General features: G+C 40.4%; 2 long non-coding RNA genes across 3 annotated transcripts; one reads left to right on the top strand and one right to left on the bottom strand.

The window, feature by feature from the left end:
- The first annotated feature begins 5,030 nt into the window (after positions 1-5,030).
- On the top strand, positions 5,031-8,810 carry LOC138371426 (uncharacterized). Of its 2 annotated transcripts, none has more exons than XR_011230465.1 (5): positions 5,031-5,273; positions 6,333-6,553; positions 7,207-7,260; positions 8,040-8,113; positions 8,677-8,810. It is a non-coding gene; the product is annotated as an uncharacterized lncRNA (long non-coding RNA). The 2 variants fall into 2 exon arrangements; XR_011230466.1 differs by having other exon boundaries at positions 8,040-8,117.
- On the bottom strand, positions 8,646-22,115 carry LOC138371425 (uncharacterized). Its single transcript, XR_011230464.1, has 4 exons — positions 21,819-22,115; positions 18,732-18,895; positions 16,295-16,393; positions 8,646-8,734 (listed from the first exon to the last, which is right to left on the bottom strand). It is a non-coding gene; the product is annotated as an uncharacterized lncRNA (long non-coding RNA).
- Positions 22,116-22,272: the final 157 nt, after the last annotated feature.

Here is a 22,272-nt window from a genome sequence, read left to right as displayed (position 1 = left end):
ATCCACTCACAAAAGTGACGTTCTGTTCCGTTTTCTATTTGAGCCGTCCGGCGTACGCGCAGAGGTTATAAGAGGACACTTTAAATTAACGTTTTTCATAACGTTTTGAAACTTTATAAGAATTTCCTGCCCACCTAACCTATCAGAGGACCCTTAACTTACTGTTGTTGAAAAAAAAAATCCCAAATTTATTTTCATATTTTTTTCAATTTCAAATTACGTCCAAATTCGGCCATACGGGCAAACGGCCAAAAGCGACGTTCTTTTTAAGAGGACAGGTTGCACTGACAGAACAACCTACCACTATCCTATCTTCCTCACAGCAAACATAATACTTTGTCCATATTTATCCTTTAACAAGCCGCCGGCTTCCTGTCCTCATCGAGGCCACCAGCATTAGTGGCCCTCAGGTAAATTTAGGTAAATGTCCATGTTTGCCATTTTTTTTTATTGGGGAGGGCATTTGTTTATACCTATCGGTGGAACGATTTCAGCTACCATTGTCCTGTTACCTAGCAGTAAAATAGGTACCTGGGTGTTAGTCAGCTGTCACGGGCTGCTTCCTGGGGGTGGAGGCCTGGTCGAGGACCGGGCCGCGGGGACACTAAAGCCCCGAAATCATCTCAAGATAACCATGTCGAGAATTTCCGTCTGGGTAAAGGTGTGGGTTCCTCGGATTCTCACCTTTATCTACTAAATCATGGTACCTGTTGAGGTGTGCCATGAGCGAGGCTAAAGTCAGAGCAATTCAGCTGGTACTCCGAGACGGCACCGCTCCTGTGACAGGTAAGTCCACTACGGGCTCACTATAGCCCGTGCTACTTGCCCCGCTCCTGTGCCAGGTAAGTTACGGGCTCGCCATAGCCCGTGCTGCTTGGAACTTGATCCGAGTAGCTGAATCTATAACAACAACAACAGCTGGTACCCCTCCACGGCATCATTGGTGATGGAGAGAATGCTCTCATTCTGAAGGACTCGCCTGCTCCCACTCTCCGCAGATCATCTAATTATTTAAATGATAAAATACATGAAAATCTTGCACTCTATACATATTTTGCTTCTGGTAGATAAATGACGAATGTATGATGAATGTATAAGCAGTGTAATATATAGAAATAATAACTCTTCTGTTATCCTGTAAATTTACAATTATTTTATGTATTAACAAAAGACTTAGCTTTAGTGTATAATATATAAATTTATAGATGTTGCGCCGCAAAAATATATGGATAGACGAATGAACATCACAAAACAAATATATAAAGTATCGCTTACAGTCTGGTTCAATCCCCGGGCAGGACAGATGGATGGATATCGTTTTATTTCGCCTGGTGTGTCTGTTCACCTATACCAGTAAATAGGTACTCAGGAGTTAGGCAACTGTTGTTTATAGTATTTTGAGGAGGATCAGTAGTTGGTCTAGGCCCTGTAAGGGACCTCGATAAGTCCAAATAGTCTTCCTGTCTCTGATAATGGGGAAATCACATTCAAATAAAGGGACCCAATATATAGACCTCCCTAATAAGAAAAATGGTTCATATTAATACTACTTTAATCAAAAAGTAAAAAATAAGGACACAGTTTCCTCATCAATATTACACCTAGTGCTACTAACTAACCTTCACTTTACAATCTAGCAAAATAACACCATGAATATAATTGCTTATTGTTTGCATTTTCTATAAAAATGAACGTTTATATACACTAAATATGTTAACACAAATAGGGGGAACCTTTGACAAGCCGTTACCTTCCTGTGTTCGTCGAGGCCACTAGAATGTTAGTGGCCCTCAGGTAAATTCAGGTAAATATAATTAACAAACATCTAATTTACTTTTATTTGCATACATATATATGTCACTCTACAATCAATGTTTTAATGAATAAATATATTTATTACGTTGTTGATTTAGAAATTTCTTATTTTTATTCCTCTCGCCTTGATCATAAACAATTATGGTGAGGGTCCCTGAGGCCTGAGCCACTCCAGGAGCGGACACTCCGTACATTGACAACATCGCACACTAATATTTTTACCACTTCGGACACCAGCTTTCGATGATTCGCATATGTGTACGTGTTCCACATTAAAACGACAATATAATGCTATTAACAATTAAAATCTTCTATTTAAGAGGCATATAGTTATTAAATGAAGTTTAGTGATGTAATAGACATAATCCGGAGTTGGTAAGGACGCCGCCCGCCAGCGTAAACACAACACACCCGAATGCCCACAAACACGATACAACGCACAAAACACAACACTTCTGTCAGCTTTTAGATAAACTCCTTTTATATTTATTATGTGAGAGTTATACTTGTATAAAATGATAACTATTATAGGTAAGCGCCTAATATTTAATATTAATCAATAAAAAAGAAGTCAGAAGCCACACGCCTGTCTGTACATGTCTTTTGTGTAAAAGTATTTTGGGTGCTCATGTACTTGTGCGCTAGCTGGCGTTCACAACTGTTCTCGCCTACAAGCATTAGAATTAAACAAACGAATTTATTTTTTCATTTATATACAAGAAGAGAAGGCTACCCTTGAGTCTGTAATATTCATCTGATCACTGGTCTTCCATTTGGTCCTCATTGCTTTATCTTACTATTATTGAATGTCAATAACCGTATTATGCAATTACAATTTCTTCTATTGCTTTCTTTATTATGCACCCCATACCCATCCCGTGGGCCGTGGTGTAAAGGATTACAGAGGCACATAATCGGTTCAGGAACTGAACCCTCTAGTTCGTTTAGCTAAGCAAATAACAATGTTTGACGCTAGTTACAAAATTATTAATGTTGTATACACATGTACACACACTCATACATACACACATATATATATATATATATATATATATATATATATATATATATATATATATATATATATATATATATATATATATATATATATATATATATATATATATATATATATATATATATATATATATAATTATACCAGTATAATCTAATAATATATACTGGTCTAATAAAATAATTAGACCAGTTAATACTCTCACTCGTTGTGTTAGGATATGTTAGCTTGATAAAACTGACTGTTTATAGTTGAGAAATGTGTTAACAAACAATATATCTGACTTATCAAGACTGTAGCTTGCTTAGCAAAAGGAACTTTTTTTAAATTTGGGTTCAGTTTAACTACCGCTCAAGGGATGAGTAATTGGGGCATAATAAAGGAACTAAGCTGATAAAATGAAAGATGGGAAAACAACATTAGAAAGATAAACTCGAGAGACGTTTTCATGTTAACCCGAAAATTATTTGAGGAGCAAGACGGACTGCGGGTCAGGCAATTGGTCTTTATGCTATCGTGATGGGGGATCAGCCATTTCACGTGTTAACGACTCTTGTATAGTTGTGTAGTTAAGGACATCAGGGTAAAGGGGTAATGGGCATTGTGGTTGATTGTTCTACCTGGGAATCCTCCACTGTTTTATATCTTATGTATGTATGTATGTACTAACCTAGTTGTGGTTGCAAGGGTTGAACTTTGGCTCTTTGGTCCCGCCTCTCAACCGTCAATCAACTGATGTACAGATTCCTGAGCCTACTGGGCTCTGTCATATCTACACTTGAAACTGTGTATGGAATTAGCCTCTACCACATTACTGCCTAATGAATTCCATTTATTAACTACTCTGACACTGAAAAGTTCTTTCTATAATCTCTCTGTGGCTCATTTGGGTACTCAGCTTCCACCTGTGTCCCCTTGTGCGTGTACCACATGTGTTAAATAAATGTATGTATGTATGTATGTATGTATGTATGTATGTATGTATGTATGTATGTATGTATGTATGTATGTATGTAAGGAGAGAGAGAGAGAGAGAGAGAGAGAGAGAGAGAGAGAGAGAGAGAGAGAGAGAGAGAGAGAGAGAGAGAGAGAGAGAGAGAGAGAGAGAGAGAGAAGGGGAGAGAGAGAGAGAGAGAAAGAGATGAAGATCGAGACAGAGAAATAGATATAGACAGAGTCAGGGAGAGAATGTTAGACACAGAGACGTATAGATAAGGATATGCAAAGTCAGTGAGAGAATGACAGTGATAGAGCGAGGAAAGAGACAGAGATAGGCTGACACAGAGAATGTCAGAAACGAGGAGAGGCAGAGACAGAGGGACAGGGACAGGAGCAGAGGGACAGGGACAGACACAGACACGCACATGGAACACCGAACCTTACACACTCTCTGATATATTGTTTAATTAATAGAGATTCACTAATAAAGCTTATAATTGTATATGTTATCAAAAAGGCATAGATAAAGTCGTTCTTACGTTTTAGTCACAGAGATTAGATATTAGTAAAGTAAAGTTCATTTTATTCAGGAAAGTACATAAATAGTCGATTTACAAACATAATATTGGATTTATAGATAGAGCTAGTACATACAATACCTAAAGGCACTAGTACGCATAGCGTTTCGGGCATATTATTGAGAGAGGAAAGATATTTATATATAATTTTTTTTTTTTACCGACGCTCTCCCTATTGATGAGAACTACAACCTAATGAAGATAAATGTTAATTTTATGTAGATACTGTAATAAACGAAAGTTTTTAATGTCAACAGAGAAACAGAAATATAGGCAAATTTTAAATCCCTTGTCATAAATATAACTGAAGTGAAAGCAAAGATATATGCATTTTGATAGTTACAAAGACAGCTCTTTAACACGGGTGGAACACGAACAAGGGGAACTTAGTACCCAAATGAGCCACAGAGATATTAGAAAGAATTTTTTCAGTGTCAGAGTAGTTAACAAATGGAATGTATTAAGCAGTGATGTGGTGGAGGCTGACTCCATACACAATTTCAAATGTAGATGTGATAGAGCCCAATAGGCTCAGGAACCTGTACACCTGTTGATTGACGGTTGAGAGTCGGGGCCAAAGAACCAAAGCTCAACCCCTGCAAGCACAAATTAGGTGAGTACAACTAGGTGAATACAGCTGAGGGGCGGGACCTAACAGCTGAAGCTCAATTCCCTACGCATAACTAGGCGAGTCCATAGGGATTACCGTTTGTCCTGGCGCCATCTATGTTTTGACAGCAGTACTACTAATGTTCCCACGTTATGTGATGATCGCTATACGGGTGTTACGGTCAGTTGCTCTTCTATATATGTTTATGGACAACGTAGGTGATTTGAGGCAATTTGCGGCCAGAGTGAAATAGTATCCACGCGGTGAGTGATGGAGGAGGATATATACTGCTGTGTACTCGACCAGCGGGTGAGAGGTAAGTTATATCGAACAATTATGGGGAATAGATGGGTTATTTTAAGCGTAGAATGTCAGGTAACCGGTAACTACACAGATGGGGTAGTTTTTTTTTTTTTAAGCCTTTATTTACTAAAGTGGAACATTACATTATGCCTTTAGCTGAACAAGTCTACTGGTGGGGGAAGTAGACGGGTTTTATGAAAGTATTTTACCTAAATATTTGTATTTGGTTAACTAGTTCAGCAGTTACCAGGGAGGGTGTTCCTTTAATCTAATCTAAAAATTCTAGCCGGACAAAGTGATTAAATAAAGAAATTGAATAGAACGAAGTGTTTTGCCAGGGTGGTTAACATTTAGTTTAGTTCACTTACTATGCAGCCCATGCTTAAAGAATGCAAGTTTATCATATTGAATTTACCGTAGTTTTACTGCATTTAATATACCGTTTTTACCCTATTTAATTATGTCGGGTAAAGGCCGGTCGTGGAAAGTTCCTAATATAGCAAGTTTGAAAAGAAAAGTTTGAGTTAACGACCAATTAGGTTAGTCTATTGTGAGGAAAGTTACTAGAATCTAACATTGCAAGTGCCATTTCTCTACTCTTTTTGAGAAACATGACTAGATACATGAATCTCATAGTTTTATTGCTAAATGTTCATGGATTAGGTTGCATAGTTGAGGAAATGGTGATAAGGTTTGTGATTTTGTGTACCTTGACTTTAGCAGAGATTTTGATAGTGGCGCAAAATTGATAGGGGCTCGGATCATTGGGAATGCTGACTGAAGTTGATTAGGTCATGGCTATACCAAAGGAAATTAGTATAAATGGGGTTAAGTTGGGAGAAGTGTTGTAAGTAGTGCCTAAAAGCTCTCCTTGGACCTCGGTTATTCGCAAGATTATGGTTTAGACTGCAATAGTTGCAGAATTGGCAAACAAAAAATACCGATGCCCTATATAGTTTTGAAATGGTTAAGACTACCAGATGCAGTTTAATGCTGACAAATGAAAGGTTTGGGGGCTAGGTAAAGATGAGATAGATGTTGTAGATTGTTAAGAGTATTAAATTTTTTGCAGGTGGTAAATTCTCCCAGAGCTGGCACTGCTCTCCAGCCTGGGATGTTGATTGGTTAGTCTTCAAGTGCCTCCCAATATGGTAGCGAGGTCCTGAGCTGACATGCAGTGAAGAACGTGGAAAGCTTCCTGAATTGGCACATGGTATGCCTCCCTTTCAAACCAGCAGCTGGCACAAATGTTCCAGCTAACATCAGAATAGTGGATGAAGCCCACACTAAAATGTAAGTGGTACAGTAAATGGACACCCCCCCCCCCCCCTCCCTTTTGACACTGAACAGTTGGGAGGAAGGGGGGGGGAGTGTGGCTTATAGATCTATTGCTACAGAATCTTTTGCCATAAGCCAGTGGCAGTGCCTATTGGCACTTGCTATTCAGAATCTCCCCCTTACATAGTTAATTAAAAACGAAATGCTGTAGACAAGCTTAACTTTTGACCCTTAAAATTTTACTAAATTTACTAAAATCACATTGTCTTGGTAGTATAGTTGGGTTAATTATGAATTTTCAGACTAAAAAGCTTGGTACATAATTCAACAGAATAAATTTGTCCCCCTAGTAGTAAGCAGTGGTTGCAAAAGAATAAGAATTTGTATATATATTTTGTATTGCTTTTATTCAAATGTTATACATGGTTGTTAAATTAAAGTTTGTTTGCAATGTTCCTGAAAAATGTTCATGACTAAAGTTGTTGGAAAATAAAATTTGTATAGGATGTTGACTTGAAATGACTAGCTTTGTAATTAATAAAGATGGGACAACAAGATACTTAGTGTGCCATTTAAAATGGCAACTGTTAAACTGGTGGTACAGGTATGAACAAAATAACATTGCTATGCAAATAACTTTTTAGTAATATTTACTGTTCACATGACAGGTTGTGGAAGGTCCTGGCAACAAAGAGCTGCAGGAAAATACTTGCAGATCTACAGTAAGTAGTGTTGTGTACATTGGAATTGGAGGGTAGAAGTTGATTGCTAAAAACCTATTAAATATTAGGGTATGGAAGTCTAGGCTTAGGCTAGTGGGTACCATATCTGCAAGTTTAGTCCTTTCAGGAATGTATTGAATAGAATGGTATGTTACAATTGTGTAAATTGTAATGTGGGGCATTAGATCTTAAACAGCATAGTTGAGGGTGTTTTATTAATAATTTTAATGAAATATATATCTTTAGTTATCATTAAATGTTTGTTAAATAAGTTTTAATCTATAAATGTATAACAGTTAAGGGTAATCATGAGTCAAAGTTAATGGCAGGAAAAGTTTTGTTCTAAGTAATGGTATTTTTCCCTTGAAAGTGAAAAAAAATATTAAATGTTTACTTTAGCTTGGTTTTAAATTTATATAGTTTTCCAGAATGTGGTTTGGAAAGTCCAGAAGTCCCTCTGTCAGTTGTAGTAAAGGTTAATCTGAATAGATTTGCATAAAAGTAAAAAAATAGTAATAAACTTAAAAAATATAGCATTGGCTAAAGATAAATGTAAATTGCCATTGAAGTGCAGTTGTGGATAGTTTCTCAAATGACATTTACTGAAACTTGGCAAATTGATGCCATATATATTTATATTGCTAAATTAGATCTTTACTACTGCTACTAGAATATGTAGGCAAAGTAAATTTCTTAAAAGAAATTTTTTCCATCTGAATTTGTAAAGTAAAGCAAGATTGGCTTTAAATCTGAAATTAATTTGTTGAAATATTTTTCAGGTGAAAGTGATTATGATGCATGGACTGGCTTGTGGAGTGAGGCTCCTTCACTCTGCAAAAGGAAATCTTCTAAAGTGGGCGAGTTTGAATTTGATGTTTTAGCTATATCAATGACCTAATCTTAATTCTCTTATCTAGTCCATTTATAGGTGTGTAACCATGTCCTACTGTTACAACCCACAGGGTGATGCAGTTTGTACTGATCCTACCCCATTTCATAAAAGGGGACCAGGCAGTCCTGCAGATATCCCTGGCTTGGCTTTTTCAGAGCTTTGCTCTACTACCCATCTAATAGATGGACTAGATTTGCATAGGTTTAGGGACCCTTAACAATGGTTACATTGTTAATTCTCACAGGGCTTGTTTGCTGAATGGGTGGATGCATCTAAAACTTTAGTGCCTGGCATGCATTGTACAGTGCTTTGAGAAAAGCATATGTACAATGTGTTGCTGGCACTAAAGTGGTGGATGTAATGCACCCATTCAGGGAACAAGCTCTGCACTAAAACCAGAGTAAGGGATAGGCCTTGCTGAGCCTATCTTAAAAGATAGGAAGTTAGGATTTTTGGGGCTTCTTATTAGGCATTGGTGATAATAAAAGTAGTGTCCCTGTTTAATGTTTATTTTTCTTTTACAGGTGATTGTCTCTGGAGTTGTCTTGGATCTTCTGTTCATTTAGGAGCATGTCTCACAACCTGAAATGGTAATAAATATTAGATGTATTATAAATACTATATGTAAAACTTATTTAATAAAACAATTTTAATGAAACTACTTTATATACCTTATCCTGAAATTATGCTGGAAATTGTTTACTACTATTGATGCAATGTTTAAACATCTGAAATTTTTCTATTTTGAAAATAAATACTTGGTAAAATTTACACCTATTTGTAACTTGTTACATAGGTGCATGCAAAAGATGTAAAAGTGGACTACCTATTCAATTTACATAAACTAACAAATATTACAAATTAGTCTGAAATATTAAAGTGGAAGAAACATTAGTCAATATTTTAGTTTTCATATTTGAAAGTAAATTTAAAGCTATGCAACACCTAAGCTTTGATCTTTAGTTAATTTAATTATAATTTGTAAATTTAACAAAGTGACACTGAACCATGTTGTATAGATGCCTCAAAATCTTTGGTAACTTTGATTAAATTAAAGCTCTTAAATGATTTGTCTGCCAAACTTCAGATATTCTGAAATATTTTACCTAGATTAAAACCATCATTGCTTGAAAGGGGCAAAATAGATTACTGTCAATTAGTTTGACCTAACATCTGCAAGGTCCTGAAGGAATGGAACTTTTTTTGCTAAAAACAAACCCCTCCTAAAACCTGCTCATTTTTTTTAGAAATGGTAATTGCAACATTACCAAAGGCCATTGTTTTAATAGCCAAAGTACCAAATGAAAGACCAAAAAGCAACAAACAGGTACATGGGACAAAAGAATGGTTATTAGGACCCTTTCATTTGTTAAAGAAATGACTGGGAAAAATGCTGTCATACCACAAGGGGTCTTAACCCTTGTCATATACATGACTGACATTAATCTAAATATTACCAACCACAAAAATTGCTGATAACATGTTATAAAAAAAAATAAAGAATATAATATTGAGGCCTTAATGCAGATCTATAACTCTGCCAGTCTTGTTACTATTTGTAATTTCTTAATATAAAACAGAAAAAAATCCAAGACCTTGCACGTGAGCCAGAACAATCCATATCACAACTACCACATTAAAATGAAACAACAATGAAGGTAAGGTAATTACCAAAAGAAGGCACCAAACCGGGAAGGCCATGTAGCACCATCAAAGTGCGAAATAATCAGTGGGCGTTAAATATCACCAAGAATGCCAATACGAGAACAAAAACGCATAAGGCGAACGATATCAAAAGTATCCGATTCACCTAGAATTCTATCGAGGGACGAGGGACGGTCGGAAAGCAAGACACACGCTCATCCTGGAAGTCAGGACATTCAACAAGGATATGCACAACTGTAAGAGGGACAACGCAATTCGGACAATAAGGAGCAGGGCGGCGCTCCATTAAGTGACCGTGGGTTAAGCGGGTATGACCAACCCACAGCCGTGCCAAAGCAGTGTCCCACCGCCGGTTATGGTGGTAGGAGGAAGGCCACGGGGACACACTAAGTTTGAGAGTACGCAGCTTGTTACCAACCACAGAGGACCAACAACCCTGCCAATGGGCAAGAATGAATAACAGGATAAAAGTCGGAATAAGGAATACCTTTACGGGAGACGGGACAAGAACGGATAGCTTCCTTAGCGGCAGCATCCGCACGCTCATTGAAACACCAATATGGCTGGGAACCCAGCAAAACTCTACTGATTTAAATTTACTAGAAATAAGAAACAGCCAATGTTGAATCTCAATGACCACCGGATGGACAGGATTAAAGGACCCTAGAGCCATGAGGGCACTACGAGAATCAACTACAACCACAAAGGAGGAATGAGAATGAGAAAGCAAGAGACAAAGAGTATAGAGAATAGCATAAAGGTCTGCCATAAAGACGCTAGCCTCCGAAGGGAGGCGACACATGTAACTACGGTCAGGAAAAACAACAGAGTAGCTCACACCATCCGCAGACTTAGACCCATCAGGGAAGATGGAAATAGAGTGGGAGTGCTCAAGGAAGAGGCTTTTCAGAATTGTAGGAGGGGTAAAGGCTTTAGTAATACAAGTCAAGGACGTACAAAACTTGGGAAGGGGGACTCTCCACGGAGGTAATGAAGGAACAATACAAGGAGAAACATTAGAAATATGAACAGAAAGAGAATCCTGTAAGCGAGATAACTGGACACAAAGTGGGAGACAATGAAGAGGAACAGGAACCACAGGAGGAGGAAAAGTCAATGCACGACAGAGGCGAGAGGAAGGATGTTGGAAGGACCGCGCAAGATAGCGAAGACAGTAGCGATCACAGCAGTCCTGAAGAGAGAGAAAGCCAGTGTTAACATACAAACTAAGGGCGGGATTCGAACGAAAGGCACCAGAGCCGAGACGCAACCCAGTATGGTGCAAAGCATCAAGACGGCGAAGAGTAGAAGGAGAAGCAGAAGAGTATGCAGGGCAACTATAATCGAGTTTAGACAGGACGAGAGAGGAGTGCAAATAGAGGAGCGTGCGCCTATCCACTGCCCAAGAAGTATGGGACAAAACCTTAAGGAGGTTAGGGGCCTTAGAGCATTCAACTCGGAGGCAAGAGATATGGGCTGACCAAGACAAACGAGTGTCAAAGACTAACCCCAAAAGCTTCGCGGAATCCCTGTACACAATGAGATGACCATAAAGCAACAACAATGAAGTAAAGGTCCTTTCAGTAAGAATCTATCATTCACTGAAAGTTGCTGCAGTTAAAAATAAAAGAAAATACAAGTCCCTAGAAATAAACAAGCAACCATTTTGACTAAGGAAAAGAAGGTAGTTATTCTACTGTATAAATCTAAGTATTCACTTAGATAACTGTATCCAAGCATAGAGGTCCCCTCCCCTTCCCTTTCAGAAAAACATCTACTTTCGAAAAAGTTTAACATTGGCCAACAAAAATGATTCCAGAACTAAATTGCCTAATACCAGGAACAACTGAGAGCCATGACAAACACTGCAACCCTCTCCTACCCCCAAGTCTTATGCTATTTATGATCCAAGGTAATTTGAGATACTATACTGTACTTCCTACAGACGAGTCTAGTGAGAGGGTGATCTCCTGGCGATTAAATTGAAGCACGATACAGGTGTCAACGAACATCAGTCAGCCCACTTGTCAGCACAGTGGATAACTAATGACATCATAATCTGCAGTGTTGTATGCCTCCCTGTGGCCATTTAAATCAATAAAACACAGGGTTGTGGCAATGTTTACAGCATAAGGCAAGGTATAGAGGAATCCTGGAATGCCATGTAATGTGTAGTCCTTGAATGTGCTTTAGGCAACCAAATTGAATAACAACATTTCTGGTGTTCGGCTATATAATCCGAGTTTCTCATTCGGTATAATGTTTTAAACCTAAATAGGAATTCACTTTAAAGGTCAATTTATTTGGAAAGTGCTAACCAGATTCCAAATTACTGAGCTCTGAAAGTACTACAAGGCAAGTTTAACCGAATGAGTGTTTGTCTATCCATACCCCCATGAGGTATGTGACAACACTGAATAAAGAAAGGGTCTTTGAGCATTCACCGTGCAGGTATTTGACATGACCAATATAGCCAAGTGTTAAAGATCATTCTAAGCAGTTCTGCACAATCCATATACTATCAATTAATATAATTGTACAATGGTGCTTGGTGGATGATATTTCCTATTAAAACTCATTGGACAACTGTTTGTATTAGACAATTTAAACCTACAAATGGTAGCCCTAGATATCGCACTACAGTATTAATTACAAGATGAACAATGTAAAATCAATACCACAACAGCAAAGGATGACGGCTTTTCAACAACCGACAAACACGCGGGTCTAACACCAGCCATCCCGAGAGAGGACGTCCCAAGCATGTACACCCCACAACTTTATATCACCTTTGCTACCTCACGCGAGCACGCAACAGCATGAGGATGCCATACTCCCAAACCAACTCCATGCACTTTGAGGCTTTAACAACTCAACATTTAAAAAGTTGATTTAAAAAATCAAACACCTGAATTTTTCCCTAATTAAATTTACTAGGGAAATGCACACCAAGCCATGAAACTTACAATGAAGATGAACAAACTACACACAACTGTCACCAAACTTCCACATACCACCCCCCTCTCACTCCTGCCCTCCCTCCTTAGGTGCTCTGATTGGCTGAGCACCTAAGCCACCACCACTCACCTCTTGTTGTGAGAGCCTAAAGCATGTTTGGTTGCACTTTAAAAGTTCCCGAGTGTACTCGCCTAATTGTGAGTACCGCCTGCCCGGTTCACCATTTTGTTTTTCAATCTACCTCAATTTACCCCTTTACAGTCAAATATTATGCAAAATTCTGTTTAAGACTTGTCCCTTCTTAACTTAAATAACTGCTTTGGCCATCTGCAATCTTTCTAGGTGGGTAACAATGACTCTTGAGGCCAGAAAGGACTTATCAGACGGCGATCATAACAATACGGTACACACACAAAATCACAACCTGATATACACCAAGCAGAAAATCCACTGGAGCTGTGAGGCGACGTAAACCCTTGCCCAAGGCACTGGCTACCACAGTATATTACTGACTTTGTAAAAGTCTTACAACCGGATTTCCCCATAAATCACAGCAAGTTTTGAGGCCACTCCTTGAGTCAACGTCTTACGTAAGACCTACAAGCACTCGGGTGAAGGCTGAAGCAGTTCAACACCATACGCCCCAACTTCAAATACACAGTTGAGAGGCGGGACCAAAACGTGATTTTCTGTGTGTGCCTGAAGTTGGGGCATACGGTCTTGCTTCACCCTTCACTTTACCCTTCACCGGCGTACTTCAGGGGTTTTATTTAATACTTGGACTGGCTTCAGTAGGGCCTCCAGACTTTCTGTGGCTTCACAAGTGTCACGTGAATCCCCTGCATAGCAGTGGAACTGCCTTTTCCCTTCACCTTCAATGCCTCTGCACTGTCAGTATTATACATCTACACCAGCCCAGAAGAGTCATCAGTCCTGCCACCTCTCCATACCCCCCAGGGCCTGGCACGGCCTGGTACGACTCAGAGGCAAGCCGGGCGCCACTGCTAACTGGCAGTTTGTCCCCACAAACAAGCAGTTAGCCGCCTTCAACTGACAGTGGTACAGCTCAACACAAAGGCACCGCCAGCCACTACGAGCAGTTTGCTAGTTGACCAGATGTCCACCTCGTGTTGACACTGGATGAGTCATCACCGCCGGACTATATAAAGAGCGCTGCCTCAATGGAGAGGCAATCTCTCCCTTAGTGCTCTAGGATCACCTTCGTGTCTCTAACCCGTCGTCCACTTCCAGCCAACGTCGTGTGACTGATGCCATGGTGGTATGGTAGCTGTCTTCAGAACACCAGTATATCTTCATGCTTTTATTCATTGCTTATAGTTTATTTTTTGCATTTAAGGTCATACTAACTTGTTCACCTTTGCATTACATGATAGTTAAGTATTGTCATGTGTTATTTTTGTTCATTACTATTTCAGTAAATTGTTTAATTATTTATTTGATAATTTTCATTTGTTTCCACCTGCAACTTACACACTGCAAGGCCAATAGCAGCATTTCTTTCATTTATGTGAGGGAGAGCCATACCATCTTGGTTCAGTATAGCTGTGATACCATAACCCGTCACACAAGATATCCAGTTGTAAGACTTTTACCATCAGTGGTGGTAGAGTATGCAACTGGCAATGCCTTTGTTACAGGTTTGCTTCATCTCACAGCCCCAGTGGATTTTCTCACACATTTGAATACATGAAACAACTTTATTTGATACATTCCAAACCAAAGTACTGTACAGTACAGTAATTATCAAACCATCAAATGTGTGGGATAATCATAGTGCGCTAAATATCACTAACGTCGCCAATACAAGAACAAAAACGCATACGGCGAACAATATCAAAGGTATTGAATTTACCAAGAATTTTATCGAGGGACAATTGACAGTGAGGGATGGTCGGGAAGCAAGACACGTAAGTCCTGGAAGTCCGGACATGTAGAGACAACGGTTTGGACAATAAGAAGCAGGGCAGCACTCCATTAAGTGCCCGTGAGTTAAACGTGTATGACCCATATACAACCTCGCCAGAGCCGTTTCCCACCACCGGTTACGGTGGTAGGAGGAAGGCCACGGGAACACACTACTCTTAAGAGCACGCAGTTTGTTACCAGTAACAGAAGACCAACAACCCTGACAACGGGCAAGAATGGGGAAATGAATAACTGGGTAAAAGTCATAATAAGGAATACCTTTATGGGAGATGGGACAGGTGCGGATAGCTTCCTTAGCGGCAGTGTCTGCACGCTCATTTAAGAACACACCAATATGGGTGGGAATCCAGCGAAATTCCACTGTCTTAAATCTACTGGAGATAAGAAACAGCCAATGTTGAATTTCAACTACCAAAGGATGGACTGGATTAAACGATTCTAGAGCCATGAGGGCACTGCAAGTGTCAACTACAAACACAGAGGAGGATTGACAGCGAGAAAAGAGTTGATGAAGAGCATAGAAAATAGCATAAAGTTCTGCCGTGAAGATGCTAGTCTCCGGAGGCAGGAGACACAAAGGTGCAGTCAGGAAAAACAACAGAGTAGCCTACACCGTCTGCAGACTTAAGACCCATTGGTGAAGACGGAAATAGAGTGCAAGTGTGAAGAAAAGTGTTCAAGGAAAAGGTGATTTAGAACTGTAGGAGGGGTAAAAGTTTTAGTCATGTGGGTCAAGGCTTACAGAATTTAGGAACGGGGACCCCTCCATAGGGGCAAAGACGGAATGACACGAGGGGAAATATTGGTAACACAAACTGAAAGAGCATTTTGTACGAGAGACAACCGTACAGAAAGAGATAGGTGGTGAAGGGGAACAGGAACCACAGGATGGGTAAAGGTCAAGGCATGACATAAGCAAGAGTGAGGGTGCTGTAAGGACCGTGCAAGGTGGAGAAGACAGTAGCGATCATGGCGATCCTGTAGAAACAGGACGCCAGTTTCAACATACAGGCTTAGGGTAGGTGTCGAAGGAAAGGTACCAGAGCTGAGCTGTAACCCAGTATGATGCAGTGTGTCCAGATGGTGAAGGGTAGAAGGAGAAGCAGACGAGTAAACAGGGCCATAATCGAGTTTAGACAGAATGAGAGAGGAATGTAAAGAGAGGAGCAGTGTCGATTAGCTCCCCAAGAAGTATGGGACATGACCTAAAGTTAGTTAAGGGCCTTAGAGCATTCAACTCGGACGTAAAAAATATGGGGCGACAAAGACAAACGAGTGTCAAAGATTAGCCCTAAAAGCTTTAGCAGATTCTTTGTACAAAAGGGGATGACCCCTGTTACCTAACAGTAAATAGGTATCTGGGAGTTAGCTGTTACAGGCTGCTTCCTAGGGGGGTGCGTGTGTGGGAGAAAAAAAAATTTAGTAGTTAACCACTGAACTGCTCTGTCTCCAAATAACACCCTGGTGCACAAGAAATAAATTCTTTCCAAAAATTTTTTTCTCTTCTTATATTGTTAAAATGCAGAGTCTGATCACGGGGAAACTAAACAAAAAATATTGTATGTGACTTACTTTAGCTGCAATGGAGCTGGGAAGTTGAGCAAATTATGGGCGCTGAGCGTTGGAGCGATGGGGGTCTGTCGGCCCCGCCACCCCGTGCGACGGCAGTTGCTGCGAATAAAATGTTGCGCAATTATTTTGAAGTTTCTCATTCATTTCTTCCTTTTTTTAGCTGTAATATTATTTAAAAGTGTGTAATTTGTGGAATTTATATAATTCAAAGTACAGAACATCGCTATGCTCAAAATTATGGGCCTCATATATGCGACATATTCTACAATCAAACAGTGTTTTTGCTGTTATTACACTATATACACACATTGTATATACCCATCTACGTATGTATTCACCATAACGATCCACTATGTTGGTATGGTGAGCCCAAAAAACATGAGCGAGCTGCCACACCCTGCCAGTCCTCCCTCCCTCCTCCAACACATTACTCGCCAACATTCCTCCTCCCAAAATACTGTTATTGTGTTTATTACACTATTTACACACGTTATGTATAAGTATGTACAGTGGTACCTCGGAATGCGATTGTCCCTGTATGCGAGGTTTTCGGAAGGCGAGGAGTATTTACTCCAAAAATTTGTCTCCGAAGGCGAGGGTTACTTCGGGACGCGAGTTTGTTGATACGCGTACAGGCCGACCTAGCGCGTGGTGGTTCGGCGATCGTCGCCCCTCCGCCCCTCAGTTTACCATTGTCTCGCGCTCAGTGACTACCCCCACATCAATTCTTCTCGCGGATTTTCAGTGTTTTGTTGGATTTTTGGTGATTTGTCTATACAATTTGTTTATTATATATCTCACCATGGGTCCCAAGAAAGCCAGTGGTAAGGATAAAGGCCAGAAAGCTCATGTGAGGATGACAATAGAGGAGAAACAAGAGATCATTCGGAAGCATGAGAACGGTACACGTGTTGTTGAACTTTGTAGGCAGTACAACAAAGCCACATCAACAATATGCACTATACTTAAGAAGAAAAATAAGATTAGGGGTGCTAAAGTGGCAAAAGGAGTAAGAACATTAACGGCACAAAGACCACAAATACTTGAAGAAGTGGAAAAGTTGTTATTAATTTGGATACACGACAAGGAGTTGAGGGGTGATAGTGTTTCGGAGGCCATTATTTGTGAGAAAGCCAGGGTGTTGCACGAAGACCTTCTAAAGAATACCCCTGCAACGAGTGATGCAGATAAGAAAGAGTTTAAGGCAAGCAGGGGCTGGTTTGAAAAATTTAGAAAGAGAAGTGGTATCCATAGTGTTACAAGGCATGGGGTTATGTGATGTGATTATGGAAGGGGACTCCCCTTCCAAACAGTAACTCCTCTCCTCCTCCCCCCTCCTCACCATCTTCCATACGCCTACAGCACTCGACAGCAAGGTAAGTAATAACTGGAACACAGTTTTGTAGGTTTATTTAGATGAATTAGGTAAATTAGGTATAAAAATTTAGTTTGATGTGGGGTTTTTGGGGTAGTCAGGAACGGATTAATTCATTTCCCTTTATTTCTTATGGGGAAATTAACTTCGGAATGCGAGTTTTCGGAAGGCGAGGCGTCTCCAGGAACGGATTAAACTCTTATTCTGAGATATGCCTGTACATATTTTATTCATGTACATACAGTACGTACATACTTGCCATCTCCTCACCTCTCTCTCTTGCCTACTTAATGCTCTTGCTTCCCTCATCTCATCACAATCGACTTTATAATGGTCCAGGACGGATCGAAATGTCGTCGTCTATTCAATTTCCAGTGTGTGGTTTGGTCAACAATGAAATCTTCATGCAAGATCTTATAAAGAAAACCCCTAGAACGAGTTTTGCAGATACGAAAGAGTTTAAGGTGAGTAGGCGATGGTTTGAGAAATTTTGAAAAAAGACGTGGTATTCATAGTGTTGTGAGGCATGGTGAGGGTGCCAGCTCAGACAAAGTAGGGACTGAAAGATTTGTTCGTGATTTTAAAGATTTTGTAGATACTGTATTGATGGATATATTCCACAACAAGTGTTTAATTGTGAGGAGACATGGCTATTCTGGAAAAAATTGCCAAAGAGGACATACATTACCCAAGAGGAGACGTCACTGCCCGGACACGAGCTAACTTGGGCTAACTTGTGTCAGGATAGGCTAACTCTTGTGCTGTGTGGCGATTTGAAAATTAAACCCTTGCTCGTGTATCATTCCGAAAATCCAAGAGTTTTAAAAAATATATAACGTGCAGAAAAACTGTGATGTAGAGTGGTTTGCCCTGCTATCAAAAAATATCTGCAAGAGAAAAGTTTGACACTAAAGGGCCTGCTTCTCGACAATGCTCCTGCTCATCCTCCAGACTTGGAGGATGCATTGTTGGGGCCACTATTTTTTTTTAGGGATATTCCTGCATGGGCCCTAAGTTTCTGGCTAATGAACCAATGACATGAAGGAGGAGTTTTCAACCTACCTTGTGTTAGGTGTGCAGGGGTCAATAGGCTGAACATAATGTCAGGAGCAAAGGGGGGCGATTGCCTCTTCAAACACAATTGTGACCATCTTCATCTCTTCGAACTATCCTAAATGCTCTCTTCACCTGTCTGACCAAATTGGGTGTCCAGACCACCTTTGAATCTGAAATTGTAAAATTAATAGTGATTTCAGAATATTCAGTCCATTTATACTAACAAATTATATACAGTATACTGTAATTGAAATTTTACAGAATGATAAAGGCAATTTAGCAACTCTGTTAAAATGCACATGGGGGAAATACATGAAAATAGGTTAATATGGTTTGTAAGGTTGATGGGAAATGTTTATTACTTTTATGATTTAAAAGATGTATAGCCCTAATACTCCATCCTGGGTGCATTCCACCAGCTAATGACCACAGCAAAAGTTTTCCACGAGGCTCTATTGTCACAAACTTTTCACATTTTCAAACTTGATTCATCTTTCCCCCCCCCCCCCTCCTCGTTCCAGGGGTTTTCTTTAAAAGGTCTTCATGCAAATGCCTTGGTTTCTCACAAATGATGGCCTCTGAAATGCTATCACCTGCTAACTCCTTGTTGTGTATCCAAATTAATAAAAACTTTTTAACATCCTCAAGTGTTTGTGTTCTTTGTTTCGGGATTGTTGATATGCCTTTTGCCACTTTAATGCTCATAATGTCCTTTTTCTTAGCAAGTATAGTGCATATTGTTGACAGATTTGTTGTACTGTCTAGCTAGTTCAACAACCTGTGCACCATTTTGATGTTTATGAATGCTCTCTTGTTTTTCCTCTATGGTCATTCTCACATGTGTTTTCTTGGCTTGAACCTTACCACTGGCTTTCTTGGGACTCATGGCAAGATATATCATAACAAATTTTATGTTCAAATAGCCAAAAATCCCAAAACAAATGTAATGCTTTACAAAGAATTCAGGCGCGATACTTACTAGGCAGGAGACACTGGTAAACTGAGGCGTGATCACCATGCCACCACGCGCTAGGTCAGCCCATACGTATATCAACAAACTCCTTTCCCGAGGCAAAGTTTGTAACCCGATTCAAATTTTTTGAAGAAATTAGGCTCGTAACCCGAAAAGTTCATAAATATTCATTCGTAAGCCGAGGTGTCACTATATATAACTAAAAAATTAAACTCAGAATTACTTTCAACCCCCACCCCTTTTGCTCTACTCCATCGCCACCTACCTTCACCCCCCTCTATGATGTACTCTTCCATAGACACCTACCTTTGCCCCCCTCCTCCCCTCTACTCCTCCATCATCACCTACCTTCACAGCCCCTCCCTTCTCCTCCTCCATCATCACCTTCCTTTCACCCTCCTCTATGATGTACTCTTCCATAGACACCTACGTTCACTGCATATAATGCTCCCCTCTACTCCTCCATCGTCACCTACTTTCACCCCCCCCCTCCGCTCTACTCCTCCAGGGTCGCAGACAATTTCACGAGCGTGAGAACTACGAGTTCTCTAACCACTCTCACACTCCTACTCTCTCACCAGTGAGGGGGAGGGAAGGACGGAGGAAATGAAGGAAGAAAGGTGGGGGAGAGAGAATAGGCAGGGGGGAGGAGGGCCTAAATGAGGGCCTAGATACATTTCTTCCATATAGATAGGTAGACTGAGGGAGAGCTGCTTGCCAAGAGCCCTATCAGACAGGCTTCCTATTCCTCAACCCTCCCTAATATGCCACATCCTGGTCAGGACAACTTGCTCGTTTGTTATTCTTGGTGTGACTCGAGAACTGACCTCGAGGCGGGGCATGGGCATGGATTATCTCCCTGGGGCACGCACCTCCCTGCCCCAGCTCTCTCTCTCTCTCACATAATCTATCAAGGGTCTAACATGAGGTCATTGTGCCTACCAGAAGTGTATATGTCCAAGGCTGGCCACCTGTCTGGACCATTCAAATGTATAAACACGTAATTAGTCTATTAAAATTATATATAATGCTACAATTCTAAATTAATTTGTTCATGGTCATTTGTTTATCAGTATTTTAATATGAGGTATATATACGCATGTATGTATACGTTGACGTACACATATATGATTATGTGTATGGAATGATTATGATTATGTGTAATCATATATGATTATATCTAATGGAATGCATTAGTAAGTGATGTGGTGGAGGCTGACTCCATACACAGGTTCAAGTGTAGATATGATAGAGCCCAATAGGCTCAGAAACCTGTACACCTGTTGATTGACGGTTGAGAGGTGGAACTAAAGAGCCAGAGCTCAACCCCAGCAAGCACAATTAGGCAAGTATATGAACGAATGCACATGTACACTTTCAAATGAATTAAGATACCTTGAGATACACAATGACTTAGTTTAAATAGTTTAAACACACTATGGTACTGATTTTGACATGCTGATGTCTGGAAGGGAGAGGGGGTGTGGGGGGTTATTGTCTGAGGTGGAGGACCAGAGGAGGGGGTCAGTGGAAGGATGGTGGCTGGAGGGATGCCATTGTTCTAATGGTTATGAAAACAATTATTGATGGCAGGAATTCAGTGGGTGTGTACTTCACCCGCACCATCACCATACTGTGCCCTGCTACAACACCCCCCCCCCCTACTCCACCCATGCTGTGCGGGGCGTATTACACATTATGGGATAACCGACTGTCTGTCCATTCCTGTCTGCTCGTTATGCTGCCCTTCCTTTTGAAAATTGTCTGCTTTCTCGACTTCCTTCAAGACCACACGTTAGCCTCTTATCACGCCCTCTTACCACTCTCAGGGAGCCGGCTCTTCTATACAATAGTTACCACTCAGTCCCCAAGGTTAAAGAGTGTCCGGGCATATGACTTGTTACGTGTACTTATTTGCGATTCGTTTGGGCTGTCACGTGTGGTGATTAGTGTTGGGTAAGGCTAGGCCAGGTCAGGTCAGACTAGGCCAGGTCAGACTAGGCCAGGTCAGACTAGGCTAGGTAAGGCTAGGCCAGGTCAGGTCTGGTCAGGTCTGGCTAAGCTAGGTCAGGCCAGGCCAGGCTAGGCAGGGTGAGAGAAGTAAAGCGGCAGGTACTTACGTTTCCGAGAAAGTAGCGGCTGTAGTATATTGTTGATTTAGATTCGACGACATCCTGAAGCTAGTAGGTGGCGGCCTCATCGCTCTCGAACTTCTTGTTGTTGTAGGGGATACGAGGCACACCCAATATCCCCCTTACATTGATCACATCGCACACTAATATTTTTACTATTTCGGATACCAGATTTGTCTGTTTCGTATATGTATAATTGTTCAATATTAAAACCACAATAGAATGCTCTTAACAGTTACAATTTTCAACTTAACAGCCATATAGTTGGCAAGAACGCCGCCCGCCAGTGTAAATGTCTCAGACCCTGTTGGAATATAACCAGTCTGTCAATCGGGTCAACCCAAGTGTTGCATTTCCATGCGTTTCCAAAAGGGTCGCCCATGTTAATCTTGCTACAATGTACCTCTTAATAAATGTTATGTACTCTCGCAACCCAATGTAC

This window comes from Procambarus clarkii, chromosome 35 (genome assembly GCF_040958095.1).
Source record: "Procambarus clarkii isolate CNS0578487 chromosome 35, FALCON_Pclarkii_2.0, whole genome shotgun sequence".
Lineage (NCBI taxonomy): Eukaryota > Metazoa > Arthropoda > Malacostraca > Decapoda > Cambaridae > Procambarus > Procambarus clarkii.
The sequence above is the reverse complement of the archived record's forward strand: the minus strand, read 5'-3'. Positions and strand labels throughout refer to the sequence as shown.